The 21,154-nt window shown below is 39.8% G+C and overlaps 1 protein-coding gene across 8 annotated transcripts in view; it reads right to left on the bottom strand.

Moving 5' to 3' along the window:
- The window catches only part of APBB2 (amyloid beta precursor protein binding family B member 2), a 443,058-nt gene that overhangs the window by 265,287 nt on the left and 156,617 nt on the right, over positions 1-21,154 (bottom strand). For 7 of the 8 annotated variants that reach the window (XM_049886955.1, XM_049886954.1, XM_049886956.1 and 4 more), the window contains one exon: positions 9,403-9,518. The exons of the other annotated variant lie outside the window; for it this stretch is intronic. The gene's annotated coding sequence lies outside the window, so the exon portion shown is untranslated. The remainder of the gene's footprint in view (positions 1-9,402; positions 9,519-21,154) is intronic. 8 annotated transcript variants of the gene reach the window in all.

Raw genomic sequence — 21,154 nt, 5'->3', positions numbered from 1 at the left:
AGGAAACTACTGATCTCAAAACACAGCAGAGGGAACTGGAACTGCTTCCCAGTCCACAGGAAAGGACACTAAGGAGATGAGAATAAGAAGAATGATAAAGTCAGGTGGGTTCAAATTACAGGTGCTATTATGTTCAGAATGGAGTTATCTTGAACAGTGTTAAAGCCATAGAACCATGTGTGTTGGAAAAGAAGATCTGGTGAAACTTTAAATACACAAGCAATTTTTCTCCTTATCAATGCTAAGTTCTCAAGCAAGAACTTTTTTATTCATCCATTCGATGTATACTTACTGAGCACTTGCTATGTTTCAGGTCCTGTACTTAAATCGCTTCCTATCAGAAGGATTTACATGATTACACCAGGAAATGAGTGCTAAGCTAATTAGATAAGCCAAGGCATTATCATGTAAAAGTACTTTTTATTTTTGTCACTGCTGTTATATACTAAGGAGCCCTGGTGGTGCAGTGGTTAAGAGCGATGGCTGCTAACCAAAAGGTAGGCAGTTTGAATCCACCAGCCACTGCTTGGAAACACTATGGGGCAGTTCTACTTCATCCTATAGGGTCGCTATGAGTTAGAATCAACTCAACAGTGACGGGTTTGGGTTTTTTTTGTCGTTGTTGTTGGTTTTCTATCTAGATACTCATATTGTTGATATTCTATAAACTCAATAATATCCAAAGGAAAAAAAAAAAGAAAAATAGACATCAACAATAGGGAGATTGATTGTTAATTATAAGGTAACAATAGCAACCAGCCTCCATTTATTGAATATTTCTACCCAGCCAGGCTCTGTTCTTTAGCGACCAGTACTAAGGAGCCCTGGAGACACAGTGGTTAAGAGTAAGAGCTCGGCTGCTAACCAAAAGGTAGGCAGTTCAAATCCACCAGGCACCCCTTGGAAATCCTATGGGGCAATTCCGACACAGTTCTGGACCCTATTCTGACCTACGAGGTTGCTACGAGTCAGAATTGACTCGAGCCAGAAATCAACTCCACAGCAACAGGTTTTGGTTATATACTAAAGTGTATTACTTGTACTTACTTGGCTGTAACCATTCTAGTTTAAATGCTTTTTATCTCAGCTTATTTGCAGGTATTTTAAACAGTTAGAATCCCAAGGTTAAACACTACTTCGCTATCCATTAATTTTCTGAGTTCCATGTTTTGAATGTATTTGCTCTGCCTATGGCTTGGTTCTCCCTAGAGCCAACCCTGGATTGCAGTACTTGCTCTGGAAAGCAAATATAATAGAATTCTTGAATTTTTTGAACTAGAGATTCCTTAAATATCATCCAGTCCAATCCCTTGATTCACAGATGTCAGATCTAAGACCCAGTCTGGTCTAATGACTCTTTCATGGCCCTCAGCCCAGAAATGTCTGGGTCAAGGCTAGAAACCAGGCCTCCCATCTCCCAGTCCAGGGATTTTCCCAGAATCACAGGCCACCTGCCCTTTAACCCAAAGTCCTAGGCCCTTTCTCATATTTCAACTAAATTCCCCAACTATGTGATCTGTAGATCAATGTGACTATTGTGCTATGACAACCCTAGCAACTTGTCTCCTTGAAGAATCACAGCTTTAGCTTAAAACCAATATAACAATGAAAACTGGACACATTATCACAAGTCAAATTGACTTTTTTTCTCATTGGCATAAAACATATTTAATCTGCCTGATTTTTGGCCACTGACCAGATTAAAAAAAAAAAATGTTAACCCTCAATATTAGGAAAAAGTAAAGAAATACAAAATAAAAAAAACAATAAATATAGCATATTTCACCTATCAAAATTGGAATTTTTTTTCCTCTCCTTCTGTCTCCAAAGTAGGAAGAAATGAGTGTTCCTTACACAAAGATAGTAAGATGGAAATGGATAAAACTTCCCCAAGGACAGTTTGGACACACACCCTGTCATGGACTGAACTCTATCACCCAAAAATATGTGTCAGCTCGGCTAGGCCATGATTCCTAGTATTGTGTGATTGTCCACCTTTTTGTCATCTGATGTGGTTTTCCTATGTGTTGTAAATCCTATCTCTATGATGTTGATAAGGCAGGATTAGAGGCAGTTTTGTTAAGGAGGCAGGACTCAATCTATAAGACTAGGTTGCACCTTAAGTCAATCTCTTTTGAGATATAAAAGAGAGACGCCAGCAGAGAGACATGGGCACCTCATACCATCAAGAAGGCAGTGTCGGAAGCGGAGTGCATCCTTTGGACCCAGGGTCCCTGCGCCTGAGAAGCTCCTAGATCAGGGAAAGACTAATGACAAGGGCCTTCCCTCAGAGCCAACAGAGAGAGAAAGCCTTTCCCCGGAGCTGACACCGTGAATTCAGACTTCTAGCCCCCTAGACTGTGAGAGAACAAATTTCTCTTTGTTAAAGCCATCCACTTCTGGTATTTCTGTTATACCAACACTAGATAACCAAAACACATCCCAATGTCTTTAAAATGTGCAATCAAACCCTTTCATAAACTTTGCAATTTCACTTATATATTTTTTTTAAGGAAAAAAACAAAAGCCTATGAACAATGACTAATCTAGAAGAACTCCAAAGACTAAAAAAGATCTAAATGTTGAACAAGAATTGATTGTTATTATGCTATATCAACTCAATGAAATATAAAATATTTTAAAATCACATACTAGAAATTTAATAATTTCAGAAAGCTCCATGATGAATTAAGTGAACAAAAATAGGGTTATAAAATAATACGTACAGTATGATCACAATAATGCTTAATATAAAGTTATGGATACATGCCTGTATACACACATACTTATGGTCTTATAAAAACACACGTAAAATGTTAAGGATGGTTTTTCCTTTGAACATTTCGGCATTTACATATTTTCTAAAATAAGTGGATTTGTTTTTTCTTGGTCAGAAAAAAAAATCTAATCAATATTATTTTAAAAATCTGGCTGTCTTTTAACCTTTCCCAGCTCCCACATTCTAGAATCTTTTTAATAAAATGGTGAGACTCCCCCGAGGTTCCCCTGCTGTGATCACCAGCATCTGGACAATCCTGCTTCACTCCCTCCCACACCAGGAAAGTCAATTAAAACCAGCGCAGAAAGCCCCTCTCTTGAAACATTACATCACATCCTGGTAATTCTGGCTGGTAACATCCACTTAGCTATTAATGATCTTGAGCACTGTTCCCAGACTCCTGGTCATAACTCAAATCCCAAATGTTTCCTCAAACCCCATCTCAGTTCTGAACTCCCTCCATACCCCAAACCTCTGATTGTGCTTGCCCTCCAATGTTTTGTGATCCCTATCAGTTGCTGTCTAGTAGATCCCAGTTTACAGCGACCCCATGTGTGTCAGGGTAGAACTGTGCTCCACAGGGTCTTCAGTGGCTGATTTTCCAGAAGTAGACCACCAGGCCTGTCTTCCAAGGCACCTCTGGGTAGACTCGAACTTCCAACCTTTCAGTTAGCTGCCAAGCCCATTAACCATTTACTCCACCAAGGGACTTGTGATCTCTAAGCCAGTGGTTTTCAAAATGAGGGTTGAGATCCAATAATGGATGGTAAAAATCAATTTAATGGGTCTTCACCAGCATATTTTAACCATCATAAAAGTTCTTCTTCATACTAAGGTGAATCAGCCCCCTACCCTCAACTGCTTTTATCACCTTCCTGTAGAACATCACATAAATAAGTCTACCAAGTATCACAGTTATTTTTGAGTTGCTATGAAAGATGAACCTTTCAAAGTTTATCCAGTTTGAAGTAAAATACTTAGGAAAATAGAGAACTCAGTGTGTGGCACAGAGTAGTACACCTCAGACAAAACTAATGCCCTTCAGCAGTGAGAGTGAGGAAGTCAAGGAGGGAAGGTGTCTGCCTGTTACTACTTAAACTTTTGAGATTGCAATCCCTTAAGCGTACAAAGAGAGGAAATGTCCACCTTCTACGTAAGAGGAATGGAAAGGCAGAAAAGCGTTCAGGGTGGGTGAGTGGCATACAGTGCCCCTCCCAACATGGGCTGCCCTGAAGCCCTGAATTTTTCCCACTTAGCCCTGGCCTGCACAGGCTCTTCCAAGCCTCTGGAAAACGCCTTTCGGGGGCTTCCTGGGAACAGTTATTCTCCAGCTCCATCGTTAAGCCCAAGGTGATTTCCCAAATATGTGAGCATCTACTACGGATAAAGTACTGTCCTTGCCAACAGAAGAGAGGAGGACAATGAAAAAGATCTCAGTGTTGAAGTTCAGAAACAGTATACACACGTGCCAAAATACAATGATTTAGGACACAAGCTTCCAGAGGGAGACTGTCGAAGAGTTGTAGAAATATATGCTCCCAGCTGGGAAACTAGGGAAGGCTCCCTGGGGCAGGGGGCGACTGTGCTGCATACTGAAGCCAGAGTAGGATTTTAGTAGGTTTTCAAAAGATGGGCCCACATATCAGAGAGGGAACAAACAGCATGGGACACAACACAGAGATTCAGAGCCACAGCGTATGTCCTATAGGAGCAGTCCACTTAGGCTGGCATTAGATATCCACTGAAGGGTAATAACACTAGCAACAACAATTATTAACCATGAGTAAGCCATAACCTGTTGCCTTCAAGTCAATTCTGACTAATGGTGACCCCATGTGTTATAGAGTAGAACTGCTCCATAGGGTTTTCTTGGCTATGATCTTTAAGGAAGGAAATCACCAGGACTTTCTTCCATGGTGCTGCTGGGTGAGTTCGAACTCTTAACCTTTAGGTTAGAAGTCAACTGCAAAACGTTCGCACCACCTGGGGACCTCCAGTCATCATGAGTAAAGGAGCTCCAGTGGTGAGGTGGTTAAGTGGTCGGCTGCTCGCTAAAAGGTTGGCGCTTCAAACCCATCAGCTGCTTTGTGGGAGAAAGATGTGGCAGTCTGCTTCTGTAAAGATTTACAGCCTTGAAAGCCTTATAGGGCAGCTCCACTCTGTCCTATAGAGTCATTATGATTTGCAATCGACTCAATGGTGATAGGTTTGGGGTTTTTTGGTAAAGGATATCAAGGATAAGCAGTAGTGAAAACAAACGTGGAGGGCTGGAATGTCAAGGTTCTTTTGGCTAGGCCTTCTGGTAATGCATGACACATTCTCTGCAGGGAAATGGCATGACCAGAGCTGCGTTTCAGCTAGATCAATTTGGCCACATGCACGGGTCAAATTTACAGGGAGACACAGGTACACCAACGTTCACTGAGGCACTATTCACCATACCCGGAAGGTGGAAAACCCAGATGTCCATCGGTAGATGAATGGATACACAAAACATGATATACACATGCAGTGGAATGTTATTAAGCCCTAAAGAGAGATGAAATTGTTATACATGTTACAACATGGATGAACCTTGGAAAACATTATGCTGAATGAAGTAAGTCAGACACAAAAGAACAAATGTTGTACGATTCCATTTATGTAAGGTATCTAAGTTAGGCAAATGCATAGAAACAAACCTTTATTGGTAGCTACTAGTGGGGAGGGGAAGAGGGAATAGGATTTATTGCCCTGAAGGGGTATTGAGTTTCTGTTTGGGGTCAAAGAGCCCTGGTGGCACAATGGCTAAACACTTGGCTACTAGCCGAAAGGTTAGCAGTTCAAACCCACCAAGCTGCTCTGTAGGAGAAAGACCTGGTGATCTGCTTCCATAAAGATTTTAAAAAATTACAGCCAAGAAAACCCTATGCAGCAGTTCTACTCTGTCACATGAGGTCACTGTGTGTCAGAAGCAGCAGCAACAGTGCTTCTGGAAATGGTTAGTGGTGACGGTAGCACGGCATGGTGAATGTAATTAAGGTCACTGAGTTGTACATTTCAAAATGATTAAAATGGCAAAATTTTTTTCTTACCTTTTTTTAATTGTACTTTAGATGAAGCTTTCTCATTAAACAGTTAGTACACATATTGTTTTATGACATTGGTTAACAACCCCACAACACGTCAACACTCTCCCTTCTCGACCTTGGGTTCCCTATTACCAGTTTTCCTGTTCCCTCCTGTGAAGTGGCAAGCTTTTTGTTGTACATATTTTACAATAAAAACTTTTTTTAATGAAAAGAAATTTTCACAGGGATAGAGACTGCAGACAAGAGGCCCATCAGGAGATTACAGGAACAGTCCAGACCTGTGGCCCAGGGCCAGAGCAGTGGCTGCAGATGTGCAAAGGGAGGGGCAAGCATAAACAAAAATCAACAAAGATGTAATTTTGTCAGCAATTCCCAGGAGAATTAAAAATTCCAGTCTTAACTCAAGCACAAATATCTGTATGAAAATTCAGGGGCAGTCAGCTCCAGCTATTTACTTTTTATTTTGGTGCTCAGCGGCTGCCACTCCACACTCCACCAAAGAACATCTTGTTCTAAAAGAAGATAGCCTGGAAAGGAAGTACGATGACCCCAAACCAGAAAGAAAGAAAATCTGCAGCTCCAATTTGCCCCATAAGCCTCACAAACCATTCAGGGAATAGCAGTATGTGCTGCCAACCATTGATTGATGGTTCTGATCATACTTAATGATAAAATTATAAACTCCAAAGGATTTTTCTTCCCCCCAGAAATAGCTTCCTTTCTCTAGGGAACAGTGTGGCCTTATTCAGACCCAGGCCTGGCCCAGTGGCCCCACGTCATCCTAGATTTCTTGCCTTAGGTGACGGCAGAGAGAGCAGCTGAGGTTAATGTTTTCTCCAGCTAAGAGTGCCCACTAAAGAATGTTGGCTGGAGGTTTTAACAAGCAAACATGATTTAATAATCAGGAGCAGGGAGGTACAAGAAAGGTGGAAAAAGAATGGAAAACAGATCACACAAAACAGATGACAGTTTTAATGTGTTGGACTACAGGATGAACAATGCTGAGATAAATCAGAGATGAAAACCACAAGAGGGTGGGGACTACATTCTAGTTCTAGTGGAAAACATTTTGAGCAACATGTTATACAGATACTCTGCAGGCTAAGGGATCATCGCAGGGGCCCAGAGGCTGCCATTCACCACGTGCGATCACAGCCATCTCTATTCTAAGAATGGCTAGCACGTTGCTGGTACCCAATAATGGTAAGACAAGTAGACGATTTCCATCTCAAGAGCTCTAGGTAAGAGACAAGCCAAGTGAAAAACAAAAGATTTTCTTCAGCTACTTGGCAGCACAGAACTCTGCAGCTAGAAGCCCTCTGGTGAGCTCAGAAGAGGTACGTGGCTAATGGATGACGCATCACTTACCAAGATGGCAAAAATGAGCAGGGCCACATGTGTCAATTTTCCAGATAAATTTACATTTCCATTCCAAGAGGCCAAAGGTTAGAACTTTATAAGAAAATGTTCCTCAAAACATATGAGACTAGACTATATAAAATTACTATTTGGGGAGGTAAAAAATCAGTTAAATACAAACAATTTCAATAATAATACATGCCTTCCAACTTTCATCTATAGCACGAGTGGGCAAAAAAAAAATTTTTTTAATGGGCCAGATAATATATATTTTAGGTTTTTAGAGCTAAGAGGCAAAACAGAGATTGTTGTTAGTTGCCATTGAGCTGAATGCGACTCACTGCAACCCCATGTGTGCCAAGTAGAACTGCTCCATATTGTTTTCAAGACAAGAAGCAGATGGCCAGTCTTGTCTCCCAACGTGCCTCTGGGTGGGTACAAACCGCCAACCTTTCAGCTGGTAGTCAAGCGCTTAACCACTCGTGCCCCCCAGGGACTCCATAGAAGAGATTATGTAGGTGCTTCTAAGGCAATTTAAAATGTAAACACTTAAAAATACAAAAACCATTCTTAGCGCCTACAAAACCAGGCACAGGCTGGATGTGGCCCAACGGCCATAGTTTACCGACCAAAACCCTGATGGCATAGTGGTTAAAAGCTACGTCTGCTAACCAAAAGGTCAGCAGTTCAAATCCACCAGGTACTCCTTGGAAATTCTATGGGACAGTTCTACTCTGAACAATAGGGTCGCTAGGAGTCAAAATCAACTCTATAGCAACTTTTTTTTTTTTAATTGCACAGTATACAAATCTAACCCTTTTTTGATGATGATCATTATGAAAATTGCTAATAGTAATATAGTAATTCCCTTGGAGTCTGTGGATGATACAAACAGTTAACACACTCAGTTGCTAAATGAAAGGCTGGTGGTTCAAGTCAACCCAGAAGTTCCTTGGAAGAAAGGTCCAGAGATCTACTTCCAAAATATCCGCCATTGAAAACCCCGTGGAGCACGGTTCTACTCTGACCCACTTGGGGTCGCCATGAGTCAGAGTCTACTCTGTGGCAACTGATCACTGGTTAATGCCCTGGGAGGCCACTAAAAAAATGTATTAAAGCTGTTTACCCCAACACTATTGGCTTTAACGCTAAAAGCTGGCCTAATCCCCACTCCGTCCCCACTGCTGTTAATATCCCACTACTTTTGACTATCTGACTTATTTCACAAGCACCTGCCTGGGTAAGAACTTAAGAGTGGTTCTACCTTGTGTATTAAAAGAAAAAGAACTGAGTACTGTAAGAAAATGGGACTTGAAGGTGGGGGGGCAGCATTAGAATATTAATAAATATAACTACAGAAAATACATAGGAGCAAAGATACTCCGGGGAATTATCCCAAACACAAAAAAGGTGATGACTCCTGACTTCCAACCAAGTTTTCAAGGGTCCAAAGGGAAGTAACAAAAACAAATATCTGAATAGTTGGCCCAACACTGAATAGCTAAAGGGAACAAAAAGTAAGTCTGAGATAAACTATTCTTTACATAAATTAAGAGAGATCATTAAATGGGTAGTATTTTTCTCCTGCATAAATCAGGATTAAAGACAAAAAAGGAAAAGATTGCAATTATAGCAGTTTTCACAAGACTTTTGGAAAAACTTAGATGTGAGACACTGAGGGTCTTCGCTGAGGGACTAAAGAGTTTCTGTTTTGGAGAATTTAAGAAATCAGAGCTAGGGACACTCTCTAATACATACTAAACAAAGACATACCCAGAGGACATCTCTTCTGGGTCCATGCATCTTCCAATTTGAATGAAATTAAAAGAATCAGTGGGAAATGTTTTTGATGCCATCACTATTGTTCAAGATATTATATACGATGAAGATAAACAAAAGCTTTAAAAAAAAATTCCAGTGTATGAATAAATGCATTTAAACAGAAAAGGGAGATTGTTAATACACACTTTTAATCTTACAGGGCCATGTGATTATTAAAATTCTAATCTAGATAACATTTCCTATGATTCCATATGAAAAACTTCCCCTAGAGCGATCTATTCTTTCACATTTCTAAACACTCTCATTTAAACCTTACAAGCCTTTACCAGTTCAGTGCCCTGCAATATTCTACAATGAAAATTTAATGGTAAAAATAAATAAATAAAAGAGAGAGACCAATCTCATACGTACATGAGCTGCCTGGACGACAGTGACCCTCTGGGTACCGTCTGCCCATAGCGACCAGTCAGCACATTAGCAGGGGCTTCGGCAGTTTCCAAGTACTCAGGAAAGACAGAGGTGTGTAACTGGGGTGGGGGGAGACAAAAAAGGGAAGAAACAAAACAGAGATTTAGGATAATGACTGCCGTTATTTTTTTTGCTTTTTGTTTGTTTGTTCTGTTATCATTAAAACGCTAATGATGACCCCAAATTTCCAGATAACCACGTTTATGAATTATTCAGTCACATTTGAGTCACTGCAGGCAGGCACTGAGCTTGCCTGTGATTAGCATGTGGACCCTTAAGAACTGAGACAGAGTGCAGGTCACTGCAAGTCTATCCATCAGGCCTGAACCTCACAGGCGCTCTTTGGAAGACTGGGCAATCCCAGCTTCACTAATGCTTTCTCATCTTGCTCTTCCTTAACATCTAGGAATAGCACTCTCATAGTTCTTTGTGGTGATATCTGAACTAATATCCTGTAAAAACTCCTAAAGCTAGAAAGGAAAAAAGAATTTTCTGTATTGGTTAGGTTAGACGTCAAAAAAATTTTTTTTTTTAATTTTCATTGAAGTATAACATATACAGAAAAGTACACATATTGCAAGTAGACAACTCAATAAATTTTTTCAAATTAAAAACACCAGATCAAAAACCAAAATATTACTTGTATCCCAAGAGTCCCCTTCATGCCTTTTCTTAAGGGTAACTTCTCTATGTAGATTACTTTTGCCCATTTTTTTAGATCTCAAATTGATTTACTATTTTTCATTTAAAAAATATGTTCAAAGAAGATATTTAGAGGGTAAATAAGCACACGATAAATGCTCAATAGCATACGTCCACATGGAATTGCAAATCAAAACAACGAGATACCCATACCCACCTATTAGAATGGCTAAAATCCAAAACACTGACACCCAATGCTGGCAAGGATGTGGAACAACTGAACCTCTCAGTCACTGCTGGTGGGAAGGAAAAATGGTCTGGCCACTCTGGAAGACAATCTGAATGCTTCTTACAAAGCTAAACGTAGGCTTCCATTCCATCCAGTAATCATGTTACTATCTATTTACTCAAGTGAATTGAAAATGATGTTCATGTAAAAATCTGTGCAAGAATGTTTAGAGCAGCTTTATTCATAATTGCTAAAAATCCAAAGTGGTTAATTACTCCCCTTGTCCAATAAGATGGATATGGTAAACAAACTGTGGTACATTCATACAATGGAGAATTATTCAGTGATTTAAAAAAAAGAAAAATGAGCTACTGAGTTACAGAAAAACATGGAGAAACTTTAAAAGTATATTGACAAGTGAAAAGAAACCAGTTAGAAAAAGCTACATACTGTTATGATTCCAACTATATGACACTCTGTCATAGAAAAACTAAATGACGTTTTACTGTCTATTGAGACAGTAAAAACATAAGTGGTTGGCAGAGGTTCAGAGGGAGGGAAGGAGGGAAGAATAGGGCAAGCACGGGGACTTTGAGGGAGGTGAAACTGTTATGTATGATGCTATAATGGTGGACACGACATTATGCATTTGTCAAAACCCACAGAACTGTACAATACAAAATGTGAACCTCAATATAAACTACAGACTTTAGTCAAAAACAATGTATCAATAATGGTTCATCAACTGTTACACATATAGCACACTAACACAAGATTAATAACAGATAAAACTGTACGTGAATGTGGGAGGTATATGTGGAAATTCTCTGTACTTACTACTCAATTTTTCTTTAAACCTAAAAAAAAAAAAGAAGTCTATTAATTTTGAAAAGTATATATATTGTTGTACACCTACTATGTGCCAGGCTATATCCTAGAGCTATAGTGATGAATAAGATGCCATCTCTGTCTTTACGGAGAGTAAAGTCTAGCGAAGCTAAGAGAGAGACACTCAAACTGACCCCCATGAGGCTGTGTGATATGTTCAATGATTGAGATTCGTGTCAAGCAGGACCCCCTGACCCAGAAACAGAGGGGTCAGGGAAGGCTTCTGAGAAAGAGGGATGCCTAGAATGTACTAAGGGTTGGGTAGGACTTAGCCAAGCTGGGGATAGAAGACAGGACAATGAAAGAAAAGGCAGAGGTAAGAAATTGCATAGTGTAATTCAGTGTTGCCAGAGTCTCAAGGATGAGGTCAGCACTGTGAGCCTAGGGGAGAAGCCAGGAGCCAGCTGGCAGCCTTGACCGCATATCAAACAACTGACTTTATCATGGTTACAGGCAGCCACTGATAGGTCAGATCTCAGTTTTAGATAGATACGTTACTCTCTAAATGGGCTAAAAGGAGGCAGAAAGGGAGACCAGGTAGGCCTGGTCTGTTTACAGTTATCCAGACAGTAAACGACAAGGGTGAAGATTAGCGCAACAGAAGTAGGCAGGAAAGGAGAAAGAAGAATTAATACTAGGGAAACATCCAGAAGCTAAAAGAAGAACAATGTGATGATTAACTGCATGTGAGTGAATGGCAGTGAGGTAGAGAACAGAGGAGAAAGAACAGGTTTAATAAGGAAGACAAGTAGTTTAATTGGGAACATTAGAAATCTAGATATAGAAAATTTGAGTGGAGATACCCAGATATTCTTGAGTGTGAAGCTTGGGGAAGAAGTCTGAGTTGGAAGTAAAGTCATACAAGTGACTATTACATAGAACAACAACATTAGAGTAGTGGAAACCATGTCAGTAAGTGTTATTATTGAAGGAACATGGACAAAGTAAGAAAATTACAAGATTAGTGCCAAAAGAAGAACCCCAGAGAACATGAAAAGAGCCATGATGGCACCACAGTTAAGCACTTGGCTGCTGACTTAAAGGTTGATGGTTTGAACACACAAACAGTTCCACAGGAAAAAGGCCCAGCTATCTGTCCCAGTAAAGACTACGGTCCAGAAAACCCTATAGGGCAGTTCCACTCTGTCACATGGGGTCACTATGAGTCGATATAGACTCAACAGCACTTAACAACAACAACCACAAAAGATGAACAATTTTAGAATCGGCAGAGAAAAAAGATCTTGTGAAGAAGGACAAAAAAGAATGGCAGAGAGGTACGACGGGCTACAAAGAGATCAATAAAGAAATGAAAAACATACCTTTGGATTTGACACTTAAGAAGTCACTGGCCACGCTGAGTGATGGCAGTTTCAGTAAAGTGGTAAAGGCAGAGATAGTAGAATGGACAGAGCACATACATGCCAGGGTCCTGGAGAAGAGGAAGGAGAATGGGTGGCCACTGGAGGTCAGAAGGGTTGAGTACTAAGGGAAGAACATGTATCTATAGGCTGAAGGAATCAGTAGAAGGAAAGGCTGAAGGCCCAGGTAGGAGAAGGCAAAGAAGGAATAAGTTCCCGAAGAGGTGAGAGGAGCACCAGAAGTACAGATGAAAGGGCTGCCCTTGAAGAGGAACGAGAAACCCATGACCCTCTGATATTACAGGAAAGAAAGTAAAGGTAAATCCGGCTCTTACAAGGAATCGTTTAGAAAGCACCAAGTTCCTGTTTATGGCGATGAAAGCTGGCAATCGATACTGGTGATATTGCACAACATGATTGGTAAAATTAGTGGCACAGAATTCTACACACGAAAAATGTTAAACTGGCAAATGCTGTGTTGTATTTATTTTGGCAATAATTAAAAAAAAAAAGTTTTCAGCTATTCCATAAAAAAAAAAAAAAAAAAATCTGGCTCTCATAAGTTCGTAGTTAGCAGTGTTGGGATACTGGAGGCAAAAAAACAGCTGACATCAATTTTCTCAATAAAATCGCTGGCAAGGCTCTTTGCTGAGATGAGGTGACAAGTAAATCTTCGAGGACACAGAGCTTCAAATTCTTGGGCTCTAGAATGCTACCCAAAAAAAGTGAGAGTAGTCTAACCCTGTTTTAAAGTAAATAAACATACATTCCAGTACATATAAGGATGGAAAAGGGCATTTGTGAGGAAATCCTACCCATAGCAGAAGTTAAGAGAATCAAAAAATACCATATTAGCAAAAGTTTCAAAAGACAGCTCTTCTTCCCATGAGTTTAGCTTTTAGGTACCAACCTTTCCAAACCACTGTCCATGATCATACAAGGCTTCTTGAGAAGCTCCAATTCAAGGATCCTTCCTAGTGTGACTAATCTAATGAAAAGGAAAACATGGAAGTAAAGGCAAGAAGTGGGGGGAACGTGGAGCTGGCAATGGCACTTGCCCTTGACATTTCCTATCATAGTGCATCTAAAGACAGCAGCTATGCCATCTCACTTCAGTCACCTATCCATTCTTCTGCCTAGGGCTTGACAAATCCACAAGTGGGCTGGGGTGACCCAGTTCTTGGTAAGTGTACCCCCATATTGCCAAAGGAAGCAAGATTCATTAGAAAACCTAATGCAATGGAATACACTTTGAAGAGTAGCTTTTAGGTTCTCCAGGCACCCACTGGTAGCCCTGGTGGTGCACTGGTTAAGAGCTAGGGCTGCTAACCAAAAGGTCGGCAGTTCAAATCCACCAGGTGCTCCTTGGAAACCCTGTGGGGCAGTTCTACTCTGTCCTATAGGGTCACTATGAGTCAGAATTGACCCAACTGGCAATGGGTAAGGCAGCTGTTGGGATCTCTACAGCTGCCCCAGTTTGTTTACTTTGTTACCATGAATGAGAACCAAGCCATCTTGGGAACATGTAAGAATTTTAGAACTAAATTATCTTCATTGAAGTCAGCCAGGATAGATAGATTTGGTTCCAAAGCCAGCAGATGCGTTCTGACTTGGTCATTTATCTTTGTACCCCAGGGGCATAGGATATAGTAAGCAGTCAGTAAATGTGGAGTTAATGAATAAACCAATACCTAAGTGAAGAGTTCTCACAATTATGAGGTAAAGAGGCCAATTAAACGGTGGGAATAGAAATAGTCCTTCCTTTCTCATCCTAATTGACTCAAATCAAAGCTACAAATCACATTCAAATTCATTTACTTTTCTCTTCACAGAAGAAAATCTTTAGGGACTCTTACATAAATAAATATTGTATGTTCAGAAGGAGGGTTAAGAAACTATGAAATCTTACATAAATTAAAATAATGTCTCTTAAATGGGAAAATAGGGAAGTGTGAACATTTTGAGCATACAAAGAAATAGAAGTTACAGACTTATATTTGTCTGTTTATTATCCTGCTGTGCAAAGGACAGGACACCATTATTCTAACAGCATGGTCCCTCTCCTCCCAGATGCTTATTCACACAACAACTTGCTCAGTTTTAACCCTCTGGGGCCACAGGAACAAGATAATCAAGTCTTCATTCCTTGAAAATTCTGAGAATTTACCTCAGCTATATATTTTTTTTTTATAGGTCTATGTTTATGGCCTAATCAGAATCGACTCAATGGCAATGGGCATATATTTATATTACTCACTTTTTCATTTCTTTTAATACAGAAACTCTGAGATATCACTGATCACATTTAACATGGTTTATATACTACATACCAACACATTGTATGCTATAAATATTGCCTGAAGATTTATGATGAAATATTTTGAAAAATGAGGGGTGTTTTTTATTTTTGTATGAATATGTACTATGTGATTTTTTTTGAACTGTTAAAAAATAACTTGATCCTGAAAACATCAAAGCTTTTTCTGCCCATCTATCAGCAATATCTCCAGAAAGAAACAATTCTTTGCGATAGCTATTCCCTCTTGCCATTCTTGATTAAGAAAGCTAAGAGACCAAAATGAAAAAAAGCACTACTCACTTGAATGCAAGCCATCAAGGGGAGGAAGGGAATATATTTGCCAGTCTACAAAGTGTTTAGTGTGCAACTTTTTAATTACTATAATTATGGTGCTACCCATAATATATTCATTACCATAAATGCTCTACAAAAACAAACAAAAAAGCAGACCTGTTAACCATCGAGGCAATTCCAACTCATAGTGAACCTAAAAAGGACAGAGTAGAACTGCCCCATAGGGTTTCCAAGGAGTAGCTGCTGGATTCGAACTGCCAGCTTTTTGGTTAGCAGCCAATCTCTTAACCACTGTGCCACCAGGGCTCCCCATAAGGACATCAGTCCTCAATAAATGCATTAATGCCCCCTCTTCCACTAATTCTTATGACGCTGATATGGGGCAAGCATGCCAAGAATTCTCTCCAAAATAAACACTTCGTGTCAACATCCACTCATTCTACTACCTTCTTTTAACTATTTTAAGATATCATAATATCCCTGCTAAAGCATTTGTTGCTATTGGCCAAAAAGGTGAACTTGTAAATGGAAAAAAATCACTTTGATTTTTTACAAAAGCTGTTGTAAGCTACTAAAAAGGTTGTTTGTGCTCTTCGAAAATAATATATTCTATAGCTCATTATTGCTCTCTGCGACACTCTGCAGTTACAACTCAATATAATTTCCGCTTTTCAGAAACCTCAAGGAATAAGACAGAAACTGATCAAGATTTTCCTAACGCTTGAAGGGTTACCCATCCAAATAATAAAATGTATTTAAATTCAACCACACTACATTAATTTTTTTTTTTTCTAAAAGGTAACACTGTCCTCAGAGAATCCAGAATATGAATAATCTTTGGTGACACAGGATCATCAATACGACTATAAATTACTTTACTCTGTTGGAACACAAGAATACTACCTGCAAGGAAAAGAAGCTGGCCCAGCAGATAGTAGGCAGGACTTGGGTTTGTACCATCAAGAAAAGGCCAGGGTAGGATGTTCCTACGAAATCAATAGGGCACACTGAGAATCAAAAGGAAGAGATAGCTGAAGTTCACACACCAGGGAAAGCACAGATAGAAACACACTTTGGAGGGCCAAAGGTAAAATCCAAGTTACAAGTACAGGTGTAGAGCTAAGATAAATAACCAAGTAGAGCTGGATCTGGGTAAAAGAAATCTATGGGACAGGATGTGAGTTTACCTGAATGCATGTGCTGCTGGTAACTGGGCAAAACCTGCCTATAAAGGCCAGTGGCAAGACAGATGCTTCCAGAACCTTCTGAGGCACAAATGCTCTTTGCTCCTCTACTTGAAGGCTGCTGGCTGCTAGGCTTTAGGGGATATTTTGGCTGCCTTTTATAGTTTAGCTCTCTCCTGTCCCTTACCCTCAGGAGTCGTGTCTCATTGCTGTTAGGATGCCAACCTTCCCCTTCTTCAAGTCAGTTATGATTTTGGAAACCAAATAAACTAAAGAAGTATGAGAAAATTAAACTTAAAATACCAAGCTCCTGATAAAGGTCTGAAGGGCTCTGTGTACACACAGTGCACAGGCTAACACTTTGGCTGTTGAGATGCCTTTTTTATTTCTCCGTTCTTAGAGAATTAAAATAGTATTCCTTAAGCAGACATCATTTGAAGTGATTTAACACAAATACAGGCAAGCCTAAAACATGCCCTGGGAGTGTTATTTGTAAGCGACCACTGTTATTTAACAAGGACCTCTTTTAGAGAAATCCAACAAGGAGACTCTCCAGAAACACAACTGAACCAATTGCTCTAACGTGAAGTAATTGTGGAAATGGGAAGACAAATTTAAAATCTGTAAAGGGGATGGCTTTTCCACTGGCTAGGTAATTGGTTGTGGGGCAACTCAGTTAGTTTTTCAATGTCTCCTCTGAGGGGGTAGTGGTGGTTCAGTGGTAGAATTCTCTCCTTCCATGCAGAAGCCCTGGGTTCGATTCCTGGCAAATGCAACTCATACACAGCTACCGCCCATCAACAACCTTGTGTGTTGCTATGATGCTGGCAGGTTTCAGTGGAGCTTCCAGACTAAGACAGATTAGGAAGAAAGGTCTAGCGATCTACTTTCAGCCCCTATGATCCTTATTTAGAGCTGGGAAGGTCATCTAGTGGTTTCTATCAGATTCTTACCACCTCATATGACAACATTCTTTCTTCAAATTATTTTCAACAGAACATTCCTTCTGGTTAGTAAATAAAATAATTGTTAACCCAACTGCTTAACAGGGAAGTACAAGTACTACTGCACTTTCAGATTAAAAAAAAACTATAAAAATTCCCCGTTTTCCCACATTGTTTCTTCTTCCTTAACTTCTTCTCGTCCAAGCTATTTCTTTTCCTTTTTTCCCATTTTTTCTTTAAGGCATCTTTATGGACTTTTTTTCTCACTGGTGAAGGATAAGTTCAATCCTTGCAATAACAATAACTAACACCTGTATATGGGGCCCTGGTGGAACGAACACTGGTTAAGTGTTTAGCAGCTAACTAAAAGGTCGGCAGTTCAAATGCTACTTTGTAGTGTGCAAAGTACTTTCACATACATTTCTTTATTTCCCTTAAATTACTTCTATTTTCTTCTTTCTATTCCTTTTGCCCCACATTCAGAAACACAGGCAGAACTTTCTAAAATTAGCAAAGAAGCAATTTTTCTCCTTCCAACTACCAACACCTAATACACAATACCTCACAGAGTTGTCTAAAGCAAGTTAGATTACATACTGTATACCTAAATCCTGATGCATCCAATCCTTCTTGCGAATAATTTTTTCTCTCCTGACAACAATCCCTTGAAGTGAAAACACAGTGAGAAATGTGTAAATGTAGCAACATGTTAAATTAAGACAGGTGAATACCTTTAGAAATCATCAAAAATAAAGAAGGAAGACTTTGGTGAAGGATAAGACAGCACACAATACTGGAGAAGCCAGCACAACTTGTCCAAGGCAAGGTCATGGAAGTTTCATACACACATCCAAACTTCCTAAGGGACTGAATTACCGGGCTGACGGCTGGGGGCCATGGTCTCAGGGGACATCTGGCTCAACTGACGTAACATAGTTTATAAAGAAAATGTTCCAACATTCTACTTTGGTGAGTATCGTCTGGGATCTTAAAAGCTTGTGTGAGTGGCCATCTAAGATACTTCACTGGTTTCATCCCATCTGGAGCAAGGGAGAATGAAGAAAATCAAAGATACAAGGGAAAGATTAGTCCAAAAAGACTAATGGACCACAACTACTACAGCCTCCACCAGACTGAGTCCAGGACAACTAGATGGTGCCCAGCTACCACCACCAACTGCTCTGACAGGGATCACAACAGAGGGTCCTGGACAGAGCAGGAGAAAAATATAGAACAAAATCCTAACTCAAAAAAAAAGACCAGACTTACTGGTCCGACAGAGACTGGAGAAATCTCGAGAGTACGGCCCCCGGACACCCTATAACTCAGGACTGAAGTCACTCCTGAGGTTTACCTTTCAGCCAAAGATTTGACAGGCCCATAAAACAAAACAAGATTACATGGGCACACCAGCCCAAGGGGAAGGACGAGAAGGCCGGAGGGGACAGGAAGGGTGGAATGGGGAACCCAAGGTCAGGAAGGGAGAATGTTGACATGTTATGGGGTTGTTAACCAATGTCACAAAGCAATATGTGTATTGATTGTTTAACGAGAAACTAATTTCCTCTGTAAACCTTCATTTAAAGTACAAAAAAAAAAATAATGAACAAAGAATAAAAGGAAGGAGAAATGAAAAGATGTGAGAAGAAAATAAAAGAAATAAACTTGTTTAACTTTCAAGAAGGTTTTCATTATCTATCTTACCAGAGCTATTTCTTCCCAAGCTCTGCGTTAAATAATCTGATCATTAAATCTGTGGAAACCGCAAGGGATACACACATCTCGTTAAAGAAGATGATCTTTTGAGCTATGATAATGAAAACAGCATCTATTTTTGGTCTTAAGGACAGAAGCACTTGGTGCTCAGAAGCAGCGACACTTCAAGGAAGCTTTAGAGCAAAACAGATGCCCTGACGATCTTCACCGATAACGATGAAAACAGAAACCTTCAAACAGAAATGTGTCTTCTCAGAACCTCTACATACTCTCGATCTTGATTTATCAACAAAGGACATGAGGTGTCTAAAACAGGAAAATATTAATTCTAGCAAGCGAAGGTAAATATTTAAAAAAAAAAAAAAAAGATTCTGTACACTCTAGAGTAGGAATCAGACTCCACTCTATCCATCCAAACCCTGCAGGATAGAAACATTTTAAAATTTGAATTGCCTGCCTGTCCTTTTCCTTTACAATGGTTTCATAAGGCTAGAAGTAATCTGATAGAAATCCTTGCTATACTGTGTTTTTACACAAATAACGCATGCCTTCTACGTTTGTACCCTCCTTCCCTGTGAGGTATTTTCATAAGCACCCCATGACAATTTTTTTACATGTTGCTGTAAAAAGAAACTAGCATAGCGTGCTTACAAAAATACCTTGTGGGGACAGGGCGCAGTTGACAAACTTAGAAGACGTGTGTTATCTGCATTAAAATACAGTACTTTAACAATACATTAAACGTTGTAAAAAAAAAAAATAGTGTTACTCTGAAATATGGAGTACTTGTGTTTACATGTTCACTACTGTAAGTCTTGACACATTTACAAAACCTTCTGCATTTTGGAAGAAATGCTCTAAGTGATTTTATTATAGGAAAGGAGAAGGATGTCATGATCTGAAATTCTTCTCTAGGATCTGTACAGATACCTCTTAGAAGCTCAGTTCCCTGCAGAACACAACTGGGACCACTGGATAAAGTGGTTCTTAGAATAGAATATTTTTTCAGCTTGGATGAAACTTAAGTCAAACTAGTAGGAAATCTAAGAAAGGCTGATCCAACTGGGATTCTGGCTGTGGAAAACCCCAGCAAACAGAGTTCATTATAACATTCCTTGTAATGTTGAAAACTCTGTGTTATACTTGGGACTGAGTTTGAGGTCAAACTTGGAATTTATACTCTGAAATAATGAGCCCTTTCTTCCTATTATATATCAAAACGAAGAAAGAGTAACATCTAGTTCATTTTGACAATGACAGTAACAACATCTGAATAAAACTGAAATGTATAGTAAGTGGAATTCATCCTAATGTGACCAAATTGGTCCTACTTTAATGGACCTGACAACCAAATTGAAGGGCTAAATCTGAAAAGTTGATTAACAGGGATCTTGAATTATATGTAGTAGACTATCATGAGTTTATGTCCACTCCCTCCCAAAATTCCCCTAAATAATACTAAGGGTGAGGTGGGATAAAACTCACAAAGAAAAGGAGAATGGAAGAGGAAAAAAGTAATGGAAGAAATTTTTGCAAAATGGAAAGCAGATAGGCCAGTGATGAGTGAATTTCTAAAGCAGGGAAATATAAACTAATATGCCTATGGAAAGTGGTGTGAAGTTGAAACAAGCCACCATGGGGCAGAGAACCGTAGGAAAGTGCAAGTTAAGGCAGTTACATCTGAAGTGTGGGTGTGATGGAGGGGGCAGTGTGGATGAAGCATTAAAAACTGGAGGACTGCTTGCAATTTGTTCTAAGGAGTAAACCTCCAGATCCTTTCTCAACCATGAAGCTTGCCACCTGCCCCTACTCCCACTCCAGCAAAAGCCCACAGGTCTGCTCTTTGCAAAGGTTAAACAAGAGAAAATCTGAACTCTGAACTCAGGAAACTTGGAATAGCTATAGGGTAGGGGTGCAATAATGAAAGGAAGGGAAGAGGACTGAGCAAAAATGTGCACTCTGAATGGAGAGAACAACAGCCCTTTCCTGTACTAGATTCCCAGAGCATTAGCTAGGTAGGAGACTGGAAGGCTCTTCTGGAGAAACTAAGCAGCCGAAGAAAAGAGACCCAGAGTTACCAAAATTGGGAGGAAGAGTTTGCAAAAAGAGCTGGTTATCCCACGGTAAGAGCACCAGTT

The sequence above is a fragment of the Elephas maximus genome, chromosome 5 (genome assembly GCF_024166365.1).
Source record: "Elephas maximus indicus isolate mEleMax1 chromosome 5, mEleMax1 primary haplotype, whole genome shotgun sequence".
NCBI lineage: Eukaryota > Metazoa > Chordata > Mammalia > Proboscidea > Elephantidae > Elephas > Elephas maximus.
The sequence above is the reverse complement of the archived record's forward strand: the minus strand, read 5'-3'. Positions and strand labels throughout refer to the sequence as shown.